We start from the raw sequence: 18007 nt of genomic DNA on the forward strand, positions 1-18007 counted from the left end.
CTTCTGTATTTTCATGTCTGAAGTGGTATCTATATATTTTATGGATATGCTGCATTGCAACAGAGGTGTTATCAAGATACCAAAAATGAGCTACACTTTCTTGAACTTAACTTTCACTATGTAATTAATGCAGGCAGCAGCCTGGTATATCTAATAAATTGCACCATTGATCTATATGACTGTCATTACAAAAATTAAAAATAAATTCATAACTGGTAACGTAAGAGCATGATGAAAAGACAATTGACTGCTTGGAAGTTCTTTTCCAGAGAAAGAGAGCTTTCAAAGACAATAAGAAAATGATAAAACAATTCACCTCACTTTGGAACAAGTGTTGAAATTAAAGTCTATTAGTTATTTGCAGAACAATGTGAAAAAACAAGTAGTTTTTTATGGGGAGAAAAAACACGTTTAAAAGGCTTCCAGGCTTCCATTCTTCCCATCAAAATTAATTTTAATCTGATATTAATACATAACCTTCTATAGATATCTAATCTTGTTTTGATTTAAGGGAACTGGGCATTCACACTTAAAGTGAACAGTTATCTATTAGACATGAAAATTTTGTCAATGCCTTATTATAAATTGCCAACAATTTTGTATTCTTACTTTACTATTTTGCCACTCATTAACATAATTCAATACAAACGCCACTATTTTAAAGTCAATATTAAAAGAAATCTTGGCAGTAAGCTGCTAAATACTGTGCATTGATACAATGCTGACCAAAGTTCCTCTCAGTTATGGTCTGGGTTGGTTTTTTGTTTTGGTGGTTTTTGGTTTGCTATTTTTTTTTAATATTCATTCCCCAGTATTTTTAAATTCATTTATGTATTTTAAATTTGTATTAAGTTTCAAAAATTGCTGAGTCCCATGAAGGAGACACCCTGTACCACAGAATAAAAAAGTTGCTGTCCAAGGTACTGCACAGAAAGATAAGTATTCCAATTAATCTCTCAAATGTGTTAAAAATGTTTACAAATTTATTAGTGGTCCTTAGCAAGTTAGGCTTGTTAAAATCCCTTATATGATACTGCAGCATCAGTGTTATGCTGCTACTTTCCAGGGCCTCTTCTACTGCATTCCGGTATGATCAGACATTCCAGCACCTGACAATACCCAGTATGCATAATTCAGGACAAACCTGTTCTATTCTTTGTTACAGACTGATTTTCAGCGGGGCTGAAACACAAAGAAATGTCTTTGAATTCTACATGGTGCATGGATAAAAGCTACCCTCTAATATAAGTCTAGCTCCCATGTACTCTTCTGGAATTCTGCAGAGCAGTGACTAAATGTAATTTTATCTGCAGTATTCACCTTACTTATCTCACAGACATAAAGACTCCCATATTCATGCAGTACATAGTAAATAGCATCCTGGGTTTAACTGCTGCTTCAAAAAATAACTATAGAGTATAAGAAAACTAAATATCATTTTTGTTTCTTTTGTTATGTTTAATAGGAGAAGCATAATTTGCAAGGCTAAAAAAATGCAACAGCCAAGAACTGCAGTAAACCTCTCAGAGCTAATAGCAATATCCAATAATGCTTTCCCACACCATCTTCAAGCAAATTGATTTAATTCACTGCCTAATCAGTCAAATTAACACTAATCCCCATATGGTTAGAAAGGATGTTTCTTAACCAACCCGATTTATGATTTATTTATTTGCAAAGTGTCTTAAAGCTGAGATGCCTCGAACTACTATGTTATTTCAATCATGCTGACAGAGCTGGTTTTACCTAAGAAATTATCTCTGCATTCACAGCATGGCTGACAGCTATCTGCATAGAAAAGCAGCACAGTAACCATTTAAATGATGCAAAAACACTCACCCAAGAAGATATAGCAAAGATCAGGATCCAGCTTCCAGACCCCATGAAGCTGAGGGAGCAATCCAGTAGCTTGCTTGGGCCAGCAGTGTCTCTCCTACACTTGACCTAGACTGCCTTACATAATGAGGAATCAGTGCCGTATCCTGTGTGGAGGAGCAAGCTGAATGTCATCACCGGCAGAAGTAGGGGGAACTGGCAGCAGGCAGGCTGGTAGTTAGCATGGAGATCACGAAGTCTGCTTTCCCTGACTGTTCTGGGAGAAAAGACAAGAACAGCTCAGAAATGCCGGTGTCATTCCTCCCCTGGAACGAATGACCGGAAGGAGTGAGGGTGTTACAAATGTGAGGCAGAGAGCGAGTGCTGAAGCTGCAGCTGTACCTGCTCTGAGGCAGCAGAGCTCCTGTCACACGGTGGCTGCAGGACGGCTCAGCTGCAGCTGAGAGGAGAGCAACAGCAAGGCACAGCACCGAGAGACACACACTGCTCCTGCACACCTCTGTCTGGGCACTGCTTACTGTGGTGAGTAGAGGGAAAGCACTGGTATAAGATAAACTCTGGGATTAATTTCCAAAGGGAATTGCTGTTCCCTATAATAAATCTTACCGCATGCCGCTTAGTTTCTGGAAAGTAACCATTTTTTACCTGTTGTACATGGTGCTACAGGGGTTAAACTGCTTATATTACAGAGGTTTGATTTTTCAAGAAAATGATGGGTAAGATATAATCTATTTTGTGAAGATATTTACAGTCATTTCTGGTGCTTCTTTGCTTTTGTTTTTTTGGTTTTTTTTTTATCTTGAGACAAACTTCGGTATACTTCGTAGTTTATTATTGTTTGGGTCGTATCAGCACTTCTGTGCAGGGCATAACAGGAGAAACAAGTATTCAGGCTTAGCCAGCCATTAAAAACCTACACAACCTTGTTTAATAAAAACACTTTATATAAATTAAAACTACAGCATATAACTTGTGTCCCATAATTTATTTCATTTTAATGCTTCAGTAGTAACTAAAGAGCCTTAAATACACATAATGCATATACAAATTGTTCTTGAATTAATATTTTGATTGATAAAGTTTCTCTTACAGAAGAAGGCAAAGGTTTCACTAAGATGTTTTGTGGTTATATTTGAAACTGCTTGATTAGACATAATCAAGAGTAAATGCAACTGGACACAAAATCCTGTGGCAACATTAAAAGACAGGTCAAGAAAAGTTTAAAGTCTCAATGAACCTTGACTGGGGTTTACAGAAGTCAGGGTAGGTGCAGACTCTATTAATATTAGTTATGCCCTTAGCAGACTAAACATGATCTCAAGCATGAGCTCTGATCTCAAAAGGAAAAATCAAGGTTAAAGAGGGAAAAAGAACCCAAATTTTTGTCTTCCAAATCTATTTAATTTTTATTTCTCCTTTCACTATAAACTTGCAATGACTATTCTATCAGATTTGATCAGGTAAAATAAATGGTTGGTTTTAACTGGTTTTTGAAATATATATTTTCATTTTCTCTTGTTGAATGCTTTCCTTTTTCCTTTCTTGAGAATTAAAAAAAAAAAAAAAAAAAAGGAAAAAGGAAAAAGTTAAAAAATCAGAAGCATTGGATATAAAAAGCAAATCACTAATAAGACCTACAGCTAGAATATCCTGAGTTAAGTAGAATGTGGACACCAAAAAAAAAAAAAAAAAAAAAAAAAAAAAAAAAAAAGCAAGAAAAATAGAATTTGAGAATGATTTTTAAAAATCTAAAAATCAATTATTTATTTATTTGAAATCAGTAACTATTTTTCCAGTCTTCAGAAAACAACATTAAAAATACCTTGATGCATTCATTTTTTTTCACATATTGGATTAGACTGCTAATGAGGAGTCCCTTTTAAAACTTTACATAATTTGTAGGTACCAGCCTCTACTTTCGGTGTGTTTCAAGTGTTAAATAAGAGTGGTTGCTTTAGAAAAAATCTGTTTACATACTTGGCCTGGGTTAATCAAGAGTTGAAAATATCACAACCTGTATTAGGCTTCGGAAACATACAAGACCACTTTAATTAAGGTGCAAAACCAGCAACTCTGTTGGTCATGGCACTCCAAAGAGCAAGGCAGACAAAGTACTCACCTAAAGCAAGCTCAGGTGCTTCCACAGCCATGGCACTGGACAGGACAGTCTGACTAAAGAGAGCCAAATGTTGACTGCATCAGGTAGAAAAATAAAGAAAGTTCACTGGTAAACTACAGGTTACCCAACCCAATACACAGAAATTGAGTAAAAATAATCTACCTAAATGAACAGAATGCAAATTTGGCTAGCAGCATTGCAAAGGCAATGTACAGTTTCCTTGATGTTGCAGTTCAGGCAAACTTGTCTAAGTTTGATACGGCTGATGCTATCTTTGGGCTAAATGATGAATCGGATATTCCTTCAAAGTTTTCCAGTCTTATTTTCTATGATATTTCCTTTAACTCTATATCCAACCAGAGAACAACCTCATCACAATCTGTTCTCATGAGTATAAGTAAATCCAGTGTAATAATTTGCAAACATTAAGTTTTGTCATTCAACATACACCTGAAAGCCATAGCTTTTGTCTGGAGTATAAATACTCTTTACTTCTCTCAGGTAGTAGCCAAATTGCTCCTACATTGAGCCACAGTACTTTTCAGTTTACAGAAACTCCATAAGCATTTTTCCTGGGGTTTGATCTTCTCGCAAGTCAAGACTATCTAAACACGAATTGATTCAGAAATTGCTGACATGTAGGACTTGCAGCAAAAGACTCTTTCTGAGCCAGCTGCACTGATAATGTGAGTATTAATGTCTAATGCTTAACAGTGGTAAGAAAATAAGTCAAGTTTATAAAATACTCAACTAGCAAATTAATTATTCTGATGCCTCAGCAGATAGAGGGTCAAAGTAAATAAAGTAAATGCAGTTTAAAAAAATCCTTTTAAAAAACTGTAGTCTTTTGAAAATGACTGCAGAAAAATCTGCCAATTGGAAAAGAAGAATGGACTGGACAACTCCTCACAAGGATGGAGATGAAAATATTCATTTCTGGGGTCTTAATATGCGGAGTAAAAAACAATCGAAACTCTTTTGCTACACACATTCTGAAGATAATGCTAGCCATTATTACAGAAGACTGTAAGCCTGTAAAACAAGTTCTGGAATTTTTCTTTTATGCAAAATAGGGCAATAGAGTTTTGCAGTGCTTGTCACTAAATTGCCCTTACTTGCTGAGTTTATTTCCACAAGATCTTTTCTATTCCATGCTGAAATGAAGGAAGCAGTATCTCATAGACCTTACTCCTGCCAACAACCTTGAGTAAACAGGACAATTTTTTTTTAGCCACCTTGCTCTTAAGATGCCTTGCACATAAATAAATCATTGTTTGAGGTTTGCTCATACTAATATAGATTCCATTTGGGATCTGCTGAAACTCTAAAATGCTCTGGTATCAGTGACTGGAGAGACAACAACAGTATCTCGTGGTGCAGGGTTTTGGCGTTTTTTCTGTCCTTCTCTGACCTTTCTTTCTTTTCTCAAAATAATTTATCACTTGTGTTCCTGAACAACCTGCACAAGTGAGTCATGCTGAAATGTGTAAACAATGGCTCCAAGTCTTCAAAAAATAAACTCCTGTATTTAGATCTGATAACAGATAGTCATATAAATGGAGGAGGGGGGGGATTCCTTATAGGAGTCCTTTACCCAAGTCTCTCTGAAGACTTTGGCTATTTCTCTGCATGTGCTACTTCTGTAAGCAAAACCTACAAATGCATATTACATACCTCCGTTTTGAAACAGGAAGCAAAAGCTTTTGATTTCTGTCTTCAAATATTATCTAGCAGCTCAAGACCTCAATTTACTCTGAATATTTTTTTTATTATTATTTGACCCAGTCATATCATAATGAAGACCATTGGAGGTCTAGTCAAAGAGAAATGTTTTCCTCCTTCAGTTGACTAAACTTCCTGGTATCTGACTAATGCCAATATTCAAACAGGCAGAAGAACATCTCTAAATACCCTTTGTCCTTAAACGATACCTTACCAAACTTGCAACTGAATTAAACAGCATTTTAAAAAGCAGTCATATTTCCAAACACCTTAAATTGTATGATTTAGATGTTAAGATGTGTCAGTGTTTTCACACCTCCTTTCCTTAGCATTTGACAATATTTAGTATTGTACCTATTTACAAGAAGGTCCCTGATTTTCCTCCAAATGTTGAAGTATTCCTGTCATGAAAGGTCAACACTGAATTCTTGAATTCAGTGGATACTCCTCAGATAGGTATCTCTAATTTTGTACTCACATGCAGTTTCTGATATTTAACAACATATATTATCCTAGAAAATAACTTAAAAATTATAATCCAATTAAGCATAAAAAACCTTCTACAATTAAACTATGAACATTAAATAAGTCAAGGTCACATTAATCTGAATATTCATGGTGACTCTTCTTTTATTTCTCTTTGACATCTCTTCCTCTACAATAAAACTAGCTATGATAGTCCTTTAAATTCCTTTTCACAATTCATTGTAAGATTTATAGGGTTGCCTATTATACCTCTGAGAGTGCCTATAAAACTGATTTCCCAAGTGATTATTTTTGCACTTATCTCATAAAAAACCCATCTGCTGTTTTTCATATTAATACTAAAAGAGAATGGCAAAAATAGGAGGAAAGAAAAAAGTTGAAAAATGAAAAAGCAGTTAATTAACTATTCAATAAATATGCCTATTTATTTTGAGTAAATGAATGATCTTTATCAATTGAAAATAATTAGTACTGGCAGGCTTTTCTGTTGGATTTTCTTCAGTCACTGATTCCAGGATGTTGAATTTAAATTTTAATTATTTTTAGCATCTCCCTAAACTAGCTTTTATGAGCTTAAGAGCAGGAAAGGAACAACACTTAGGTTTGGAGATTAAGTTAAGTTGTCAGTCATCCATCAGAACATTTCTAGAAATAGTAGTGGTAGTACCTTGAACTCCCAGCTGTGAGTTATTGATGCCTAAGAACAGTATCAGGCAAAACAGATTTATGGTTCAGCATAATAAATGTACCATTAGCACTAAAAGAAATAAGGTGCCCTTTTTTTCTTCTTTATTTTTCCCCACACCCCTCCTAAATAGCCCCCAGCATGCACCATTTGTGATATTGATTTAACACCGATGCAGAACTGGCTAACACAAAATCCTGAAGGACCTACTACAGTGAACATGTTCTCAAGACTGGTTATCCCCTCTAGCAACACATGAAGATATAATCAGTACTCACTTTTAGCTAAAAGACATAACTTCATTACTTCAATTTCATTCTGGATCCAAGTACCTTATTTTTTATGTTTCTTTAATTGCACCCAGACCAGTAAAACTATATTACTTTCATTGTGTTTCAATGTCAAGTCTTTGAAATGTCTATATTTTTGGGAAGAAAAATAATTCAGATGTAGTTCTTTATAGAAAAGTTATGCTTCTTGTATTTTGCTTTATCACATATTTTAGAAATATGCTTTATAGCTGCAGGGTAACAAAAGGGTGGGTGACCTGTTAAATGTTTTCCATAGATCTCTTTGGTTCCCATCAAAGAAATTGTTCCAGCTCCGGTATTTTTGTTCCTCTTACTTCCATCATTGGGATGCTTCTAGTAAATAATACGGATTCCCTTTTGGTTTCTTGCTTTTCTTCGCAAGATGTTCCTAGTCACTTGGGCATAGTTTATATTATAAGAGCTCACAATTACCTAAATAAGAAGTCTGTATCTCAGGTAACTTTTCACATCTCTAATGTCTCTTGGTGTTTTCCAGAGAGGACTTATTGAGCAGTAATCAAAGCTCTTCAGGTTATGCATTCCACATCCAAATTTTGAACTTGCACTCTATAAGCTCTCGCATGCCAAAGACTGTTCAGGCTTCAAATGATGTAAATATGGATGGTGCTCAGGCATCTAGGTCAGGACGTGCTTCTGTCATTTCTCCTTCACCAACCCAAAGATAAAGCTTAGTAAGAATGAGACAAGTGTTTTAGGATCATACCTTTGTACTAAACACCTCTACCTTCATTCAGTGCTGAATGACACAGTGGTCTAACGCACCAGAAATCCCAAACTTTTGTGCATTCAGGGTAGTCCCTTGTAGAGCAGGAGGATTCAGGGGCTGTCAGCGATATTCGGCAAATCTCAGGTTCTGAGGTTCCAGTCCTTTGCTGACTGATAACCAGTGTTTTATTATTTACATAGCAAGATACATCCTGACCAACACCTGAGATTTGCATACACATTTCACCTATACTTAAGTGATCCTTTGTCTAATGCTGAGCTTAGCAGATTTATGGTTCAAAAAGTGTTTTAACACGAAAGTGTTAAAAAAAGATATGAATACTATCTCATCTAAAGAGAATTCAGCAGCTTCTAGAATGCCTTGTTTTATCTGTCAGAATAAGTATTATTTTTGCTACTATTACTTGGTCTTTCATTTAAATAAACTCTGAAATAAAAGCAATTAACACAATAATTGCATAATCAAGAATAGTACTTTGAAGTTTGCAGGACGAAGAGATATGAAAGTCTATTTGCTTATCCTGCTCATCTTTTTGACGTAGTTGTCTCCTTTTCCTTCCCTGATGTGAGAAAGTAAACTGAATGCCCTTGTAAGACACTATGGCTTGATTTCAGGCAGAGTAAATCAAACAAACAAACAAAACCAGCCATAAACAGACGAAAGCAATGCCTAAAATGCCTCATCATCAAATGATATTAGTTCTTTATGCTAATCTCTTTCAAAATGATTCCACACTGTAAAGCAATGATATCTCAGAGAAGTTTACTGAAGAAGTTCTCCCTTTCTCAGTCGTTCCTAGTGGGTAATTCTTCAAGATTCAGCTGTATATACTCAAATCACTAAGTCCTTAGCGGTCAATAAGGGAAAATACTTTGTTCCTATTTTTAACAGGTCACTGCAGGTGAACTCAGCAAGTTCTGTTGTTTAAGGTACTTTAATGAAGCAAAATTCTTTCCTTCATCATATTTACTTTTCACAGTTTTTAACTTTTATTGGAAGCTCTGGCATTGTGACCTTGGGAAAGACATGTTTCTACTATTCCTTCTTCAATTGCTCACAATGCAGTATTGGGATGCCTATCACAGTCCTGACAGAGACCATCTTCCTCCCAGAACCAGTATCTCAATTTATGTCAGCTTTGAATCATTGCCTTGCAAAATGCAGATTTTGGCCTCCTTGTGTCCAAAGATGGACTTGCAAAGAAAATCAAGCAACACAAATCTCTCTGTCCTTTTGCCCAAGAACAACTGGCTGAAGCTCCAGGTCTAAACAGAGTCCTCTGGGAGGAGATTGAGCTTTCTCTCACAACACATATCAGAATTTCTGTGGAACTCGAATAGAATCATAGAATAATTTAGGCTGGAAAAGACTGCTAACATTGCATTCAACCATTAACCCAGCACCACTGTGTTCACCACTAAACCATGACCCCAAGTGCCATTACAATAGAAACTAGAACAGAAACATTTATAGGACATTCTGCCCATAACAGCAGCACTCAAACCTTCCTTCAGGATTTCTGTTTTGATTCACCAGCTTCCTGGAAAGACTGAGTTTTCCACTGAACTTTCATTACCTCCTCATTTAAGACTAAAAGAAGAGAATGAGTAATTCTTTTATATTTCTCTTCGTAACATAGCACTTCTGTGAGGATGCTTGAGCTTCAGAAGGGTTACCCCATTTTTGGTTGTGAGGCTATATTGATATTTAATTTCTATAACTTGTGCCCTCCCTTCCCCCCCCACCCCCATTTGTTACTCTGAGTCTGCTGGAATAGCCATGTCAGTCTAGAATTGGAGCAGTATGATAAAATCTGCCATTGCCAAGAGCTGTTCTTAAGCATTTTCAACACCAATACAGAAAGGAATGCTAATCCATTATAAGTTTACTCCATTGCAGCCACATCCAGATAAAGCAGGGATTTTGGGGGGGGAAGGTAAAATATAAGCAACATTACTGCATAGAACTTCAGGCGTCGTGGGCTAGAATGTTTATTCTCAGCTTCATTCCACTGGATTTAGCTCAGTTGCTCCTCTAATGAAACCATTATTTATTTCTTTTGATGGGAATCAGAAGGAAATTAATTGGGTGACAAAGGTCATAGAATGAAGACAAAAAGTCACAGCAAGTGCCTGTATGGTGATTGCTAGATGAAATGTATCAAGATGTCCTGTGCTGAAGAAAGGTTTTCAAGGGCTTTCACCTTCCTTTCTTGCTAACTTGAACTGTAGCCCTAGGCTCAACAACCACTTTAAAGCTGAGTTCATGAGAAAGATACAGCTGGCTCATTCCCATCAGTCCTTCAGGTATATTCTGAAAACTATCTAATTTAAACTTCCTCAAAGCAATTCAGTGAAAAAAAAAAATAAACAGAATATAGACTAATTTATGCATCTTGGAGAAATTGTTTCATGACCTCTAAAGGACATAATTTGATTATAATAATAATCTTAAAGCAGAACTGTTCCTATTTATCATAGGAAAAACCTTAATGATGAAGGAAAAAGAGGAATTGCTAAGTTAACAAACTGTACAATGGAAGTGAAAAATTTAAATTTGATCTGAATCTGAATTAAAGGCCCAGATCAGCTATATGTCCACTGACTTTTGCATCAGCTGTTCCAACACTTATTTAAAATAAACTGCAGTTTACAAGGTGAACTCATCTAGTATCCACTGCTGTTTTCTAGAAAATATTATTCCATTGTCAGACAAGCTTGGGAGTTCCCAGTGTAGTACCTTCTCCACCCAACAGTAATATGTGTTTCTTAATTTTCTTTTCATCAAGTTCATAAGCTGAATTATTTAAGCTTGGTTTGAATCTCATTGCCAGCTCCTCAAAACACTTTTTTGCATCTCCCACAATCTGTTAATAGACAATTAAAGTCCTTCTTGAACAAAAGGCAGAATATTTAAAAAAAAACCTCATCAGTGCCAGATGTTCCAGCTCATACCATGCTCATGTCCCTGCTTCTACTTGCTGCTCTCCATTCCCATCATTACACTAGTACATTGGCCTTCTTGCCTGGGCAATACACTTTGAGGTGGTTCTGGATTTTAAATCTTTCATTATTGTTTCATTTGAAAATGAACTTTCTTATCCTACATTCAGAAGTCTCAATTCTTGTACCTTTCACTTGACTACATTCAAATTTGGTGTTTTCAACTCCAATATTTAAACCAGACTACGCAGCTTGCCTTGAAATACCAACCTTATCAACTTTATTCCTTATTCCATGTCATCTGGAAACTTTACTCTCAAAAACATTACAGCATAGTGTCCATAACTGACAAAAATATTAATTACAACAATAAAGAACCTATTTATAGAGGTTCCTTCCTAGAAATAATACCACTCATAAACGTCTCATTAATAAAATTTTTACATCTATCAGCCCAGCCTGCAACTCACCTAATTTGATCACTTGCATCTGAACTAAGTGTTTAAAGTGTATGATATTTAGTAACATGAAAAAACCCAAAAAACTATGCTTCTACACTTGCCTTTTAAAATAGATTTATGACCTCTTCAAAAAAGAGAGTAATTTGACAAGATTTATCTTTGTACTCATCACCATAATTATCACTTTAGCCTCTAATTTTTTGTTCTTCAAATCCAAATATCTTCAGTATTTTACTTGGAACTGACATTCGTGTATGTAATCAGTACTTCTTCAAAATGTCATTTCTAGTGTTAATAAATTTGGAGTTAGATTGGAAATCCTCCAGTATTCCTAATGTCATATTTTCAGAAACTTGCTGTTAGTCGTGCTAACAATAAGGGAATATTACTGTTGTTCATTAAGTCTTCACTGATTCATCCCATTTATTTCAACTTTTGATACACAGTAATAAAATGGAGTCCATGCCTGGTATATCAACAGACAGCATTCAGAATATTAAAATAATGTATTGCTTAACTCCTTCTCCTCTAATCTGTCCTAATGATGTGTTGCTTCTCTTTCTTCTGCTATTTCAGTAAGATGCAATCAACCCTTAAGAGTCATAGGCACTACTGTTAGTGCCATGAATACTGAGTGTGTATTTGCATGTTTACCTTTGGACCACACTGAATATCCTCACAAAATGCTTTGTGGCTCTCAAACCATTTTTGACTATAATTTGAGCACATATTTCTGTTGCTAAACTTTGGGTGTAACATCCCTGCCTGTGCTCCCTGCATGCCACCCCATCAGGAATGATACAACTGGCTTCAGTGAAATGTGCTGGCTCCTTAAGGTGGGAATGGTAGGAAAGTATTTTCTGTAATTTTAACTGATATTTGAAACAGGAAACAAGTACCAGCAGTGGGCCAGTGACAGTCATCATGTGGCTAAGACGTGACTCTTGATAATTCAGAGTTAAATGATTCTCTACTCTCCTGGTTATATTTGTGTTGCTGTTTTGTTAGTGCTTGAAATTTTTATATTTTCATTAAAAAAAATTTTTGTACAGAAGAGTTCTTTTCTGATCTAAGGAAAAAAATATGCAAAGGTATTGTTTTGGATGTATTACAAGCACACAGTAATTAAATGTTTTGGATGTTGCCAACATAAGCAATAGATGGTGAAATTTGGTAATGAAACGGAATCATAAATGAAGTGGAGTTTGGTGCATCCCAGCACGGTGCAAAAGAGCAGTAAGTTGTGTATTTTTAATTTCCCCAAGTCCAACACACAACCAGGGTGTGCCACAAAAATACCCAAAGTCACACTGAAGCTACTCAGACCAGAATAAAAGACGGCAAAAGATGGCCTGTCCTCTTACATAGATGGCATCACACTACAAAGCACAGTTCCTCTAATGATTTAAAATACCTCAGTAATGTTTACCTTCATTCAAGTGCTGATTTAGTGTGCTTTGCATGCCTCATATTCAACAGGGGCCTGAAGTCTTACAATCATCAGTTCCCTTGGAGAGGAATAGCCATCAGAATGTATTAAGTGTATGGAACATTTCCAATATTCCTCCAGCATGCACCCGAGAATAGCTTTCTCCTATTTCCAAATATCTTTGCACTCTACTTGATATAAATATATAATTATTAGAGAAAGAGGATTCACACAATCTGTGGATGAATGGCAAATAACAGACAACTTAATGCAAGCTTTTGTGGGGATGAGAATTCATCATTTATATAGGCTGGAACTTCTTGCCTGCAGAGACAAGGAGCTCTGCATAGCTATTGTGTGCCAAGAGCTATTGATCTTAATTTTTTATTGAACAGAAACTGGAGGGAGTCAAAGTAATTATAGACATATAATTTGACATTCTCTCAAAAGACCTTAAGCTTATAATAATCACTAGAAAAATAATTATCAAAGTTGTTTTTACATAATTTTAAACCAAAATCCTGCAAAATGCAGAAAAATTATTACATTTTTGAAAGAAAACAAAATAATAATCTTTAGAAAGATGATAACACCTTTAGTCTAAAATATTATCAGGCAAGTAGAAAAAAAATGTATTCCCCCAAAATAAACCTTTTTTTTTTGAGAACAAGAATAAATAGCTGAATAGAATGCAATATGTCATACAGTAAAACGTGTTAACTTTTATGCCTTAAAGTTTTACTAGTTTGGGTAAAATAAAATTCCTGAGTTTGTTATTTAAAGATTGCCTTTTTGTTTTTTTCTTTGGAATTGTATTTTTTCTATTACTTTTATAACAATAAATAATTCAAAACATTGCATGAAACTATGCATGGGGTCTTTGTAGGAGCGTGTCTCACTTTTCATCTGTCTTAAAGGTTTTGCTGTTGAAGTATTTATGGCTTCCTGAGGTATTCCCAGTGTGCACCTCTGGGAAGCTGCCTGCTCTTATTGCTGCATTTAGCTTTCTGGATTGCATTTGCAGGCTGAAGTCTGAAACCATTACAAGCATAATTTTTAAATTTTTTTCCCCACCATTTTTCAGAAAAGAGCACTATGGTTTTCAGAAATGAAAGTGATGGGAGTATGCTTTCCTGCTTACATTACCAATTCTTTCAACCTGTATAGCTGGGAAACTACTATGCTTGTGAGCAGACATTCCAAATTATTTTGTTTAACAGGGAATTATCAAAGACTAAGCTTTTGCAAACCCTCTTTTTTTCATATGGCAGGTACACCTGTAGATAGGTATTTCTCTGTCATTCTATACTTACATGTTGCAGTTCATGGTTACAACGTCTGATTTCCTTGCAGATCCTGTAGTATAGGAACTAGAGGAAATATTTCTTTCTATGACCTCAGCTCTTGGTGTTTCCTTGCCTGTACCCAAATGATTTGGAGATAAAATCCTGTCTAAGCCAAATCCAGACAACACAGAATAGGAAATATGCTGCCAATGGGAACACTTTTCATCATGAGACATAAGGACTGATCAGAAACAGACATTTTTTTATAGCTGCTATAAAGACATATGTGTGAGCTTATGTTTAGGAGGGTCCCTATAGGAAAATACATATGCATGCTGTGTTTACCATAAGAACCTCTTCATCTTTTGAATATGCCTAGCATCTACATTTCTGTTTTCAAAAAGATTGATGCATTATATGTTCCAGTAACTTGAAAAGCAAAGCAAAATTCAGAAGATCTTAGCCTGAAAAATCTCAATCAGCATATATGAAATAGTTGGGTTGATGGATTATCAACCATGCTGAAGTTTTCCCCAACCATTTTGATATAAAAGTAAATCGGAATTAAAAAAATACTTGGGTTTTGGAAAAAAGCCCTGGCCTAATTTTACAAATTACCACCTTTTAGGGAATTCAAAACTCTTTTTCCAGCACTCTGTAGATGTTGATTGCTTTTCAGTACTCTGTCTAAATGGTTACAACTAAAGCAAGATTCGTTCCCCTCACTTACTATTTATGTTGCTCAGATGGTATCCAGAATGCTTAATTTTAGAACTGACTACACATCCAAGAGCTTCAAACATGGAGAATACTTTTAATTATCTATGTTTTGATAATTACATTGAAGTTGTCTTGACTATTCAGTATCTAAGCTAGTTTTGCTTAAATTTGCTGAAGAGTGTCTGAAATATCGATCCTTGATCTCTTATTTGCTTCTGTGCCTATTCTAATGTACCTTCTGAGTTCAATCTTCTTTTTCTTGAGTTGATCAGCCCTCATTAGACACATTTCAAAAGAAGCTACATATGGATTAGCTTGGTATTCCTCCTGGCCTATTCCTTAAAACAGATGTAAATTTGTCAAGATCCCCTTGGACCACACTTATTGCAAAATGTATGTTGATACTGGTGGTGCTTTCAGACTCTTTAAAATAGGTTATTGATACATAGACTTGAATACGTCAGTAAAAGGGTCAGAAAGTAACAGAAAGGGCTATAATGTCAACGAGGAGTTTCTGGTGTCCTGAAGTGAAAAGTGAAATTTTAGTGAGCTGAGTGGCTGTGTGTTAATTCCTCTGAGCTGAGCTTACCCAATTTCTTCTGAACCTGGCATCTGTATGCCTTCCATTTGTGAATTTAATGAGAGGATCATGACTAGACAGTTTTGATTTAACAGAAGGGGAAATATTTTGAACTGCATACATGGAGTACCTGTTTTGCTAAAAATATTATCTCAAGATCTCTAAGTTCCTACACACTGATTGAGAAGAAGCTGAGCAGCTTTTAACACCTACCAGCCCTCTCAGAAGACAGCTGCCTTTCTTGCAGCCAGCACTTCCATAGTCCTGACAAGCCCCAGGCACTGACTCAAGGTCAGCTTCAGTGGGATCTGCAGGCAGCCCAGCCAGGAGTCTTCCAGCTCACTCCTTGTGACCTGCTTCCTCAGCTGCCCTCTAGTCAGGAGCCTCCAGAGTGATGGCTCCCAATCATATTTTCTTTTTTCTCATTATAATCTGCTGTCCTATGTCATTCAAAAACCAGACTATTAGAAGCAAAACATACCCAAAAACAGTTGCAGAGGTGCTTTGTTTGTCATGATTCAATCACATTTCTTTGCTATCTGTATTTGTTTAGAATGTTTTTATATCTCTCTCTTTCTCTACATTCTTGAGGTCATTCACTTCCTATTGCCTATTTTTCCTTCCATTTTATCATTTATTTTTAGTTACAAATTCTCCCTCATTCACCCAAATCTTAACATTTAACACTTTGTTACTTTTTATGAAGCCTTCCAAAAATTAGGGACTGTGATTTCTGGAATGAAAGGGATTGAAACAAGTATAGCCGTGGACATAAAAGCCCCAAATGTGCCACGTACTAATTCTTACCTGGGAAGAAATCATACAAATAAAATCATACACATTCTATTTATAAAATGCAGGCTGGTGTATTTTTTTTCTTCAAGAGGATGCCATATTTGCCTAACCTATTAATTCCCCATTCTCCTCCAAGGAAAATCATAAAACATTCCGCCTTATGGAAAAGGGTGCACAGACTTGTCAGAGATGCTTCCAAGTAATATTATGCTTCTCATGCTATTCACTATGCATCAGTTCTGGCTTGTCTTCCCATCCAGAAACTCATTCTTTCTCGTCCCAAGGAGATTAACGTGAAATTTGATAGCTTTCAAAAGTGGTTTGAAACCTTAAACAAGCAATAAGAGCAGTTGGGACCAATTGTTCTGAACAGTGAAACCTGTCACACTGCATAGGCAGGCATGCTTTGACAGTTCTTTCACTCTGAACTGGGTAATAGGAAAGTCAGTAAAGAAATGTTGTGTAACCTGCCTTGAAGCCCATATTCTCTGAGTATAAGAGAATTCTAATAAAACACAATGAAAACTGTATTTGTTGTGTAGGTAAAGAACACGTTGGTTCTGCTTATCTTCTAAAGTAAGCTCCTCCAGGCAGGGACTGTATCTTTGTACTTTTTACAATATCAAGTGTGCTGTAAGCACTTAACAATTAATAATGAATTGTAAGTAAACGCAAAACTTGTGAGAGGTGCCAGACTGCCATCTCTGGAGAACTGGCCTGTCTATTTATGTAGAGAATAGGCAGCACAGCACTGCAGACTTGTTTATGCTGCTCCAAAAATTTACTAATTCATTTCAACCATCAGATGGTAACTGCTCAAAATCACTAAAGTCCTAGAGAGATTTAACCTGCTGCCGTCTTGTTCTAAAGCTACAAGAGGGGTTGTATCTCATTTTCAATCAGTAGAATGAAGTAGCATACTCTACTTTTAATTGGAATTACCATTAATTCAGGAAATAAAAGGATTTTGGGATATGCCAAGAAATATTAAAAATATTTTTAGAGGAAATGCTATTTACCAGATCTCTGTTTACGTGCTATAGTAAGTGAATTAAAAGTCACTTGTTTGCATTTTAGTCCCATAATTTTTAGTTCATTTAACTTGTCTTGCATTTTCTGAAGTTATGAAGAATCTAAGCATAGTATAACTGACAGTACAAAGAATGCTTAAGTAATATCTAATCATCCTCTTTGAATTTCCCCTTTAAAATACCTCTGTAATAAAATGAAAAGTATGAAAAGCTTTTAAAAAACAAAAACCTGAACAAAGTAGAATGCTTCTTTCAATGTTGTACTTACCAGTAATTCTTTGGATGGTAAAGTCAGCAGACAGAATGAACTTCTTCAATTCTTTGCTGAAGTAAAAAAAAAAAATATATTAAAAAAAAAAAATCCAAACCTGAAATTATTTCCCTGTGTCTACATCATTCCAGAGAACTACAGGTTCAACTTCACATCAGTTGCTCTGCAATTAATAAAGTAGCAGCAAATCAGGTTTATCTCTATTATAGCCACCAAAATCAAGCTATTGTCTTTCTCATTAAGCAAATAATAGAAAAAATGGGAATAGCAGGGTAGCATTCTGTAGAGGTTGTTTTTGCACTCTTTTTCTCAGTGTTTTTGCACTGAGGCAGGTAAATAACATTAATCTGACCAAAACGAACTCCTGAGGACAGTTCCCAAGTGTCTGTGTATGCTGAGTGTGATGTGTTCAGGCACAGATTCACACAAACACACTAAGGTCTAACTGTGTCACCAAATGTTGATGGCACTTGGCTCTTCAGATGTTGCACTGCTTGCTGCCACCTCCACGTCCCTCCCCATAGCTGAACCCACTGGAACCAGCCTGTTTTTGTAATGCAGAAGTCTCAGGCTCTGTGAACCTGA

General features: G+C 35.8%; 1 protein-coding gene across 5 annotated transcripts in view; it reads right to left on the reverse strand.

Annotated features, from left to right (window-relative positions):
* The window catches only part of LOC120754910 (sodium channel protein type 1 subunit alpha), a 93221-nt gene extending 90888 nt beyond the window's left edge, over nt 1-2333 (reverse strand). For 3 of the 5 annotated variants that reach the window (XM_058421282.1, XM_058421278.1, XM_058421280.1), the window contains exon 1: nt 1840-2171. The gene's annotated coding sequence lies outside the window, so the exon portion shown is untranslated. Of the gene's footprint in view, nt 1-1839; nt 2172-2217 lie in introns of those variants that run through there. The other 2 variants (XM_058421279.1, XM_058421281.1) reach the window with 2 other exon arrangements.
* Nucleotides 2334-18007: the final 15674 nt, after the last annotated feature.

The sequence above is a fragment of the Hirundo rustica genome, chromosome 7, assembly GCF_015227805.2.
Source record: "Hirundo rustica isolate bHirRus1 chromosome 7, bHirRus1.pri.v3, whole genome shotgun sequence".
Lineage (NCBI taxonomy): Eukaryota > Metazoa > Chordata > Aves > Passeriformes > Hirundinidae > Hirundo > Hirundo rustica.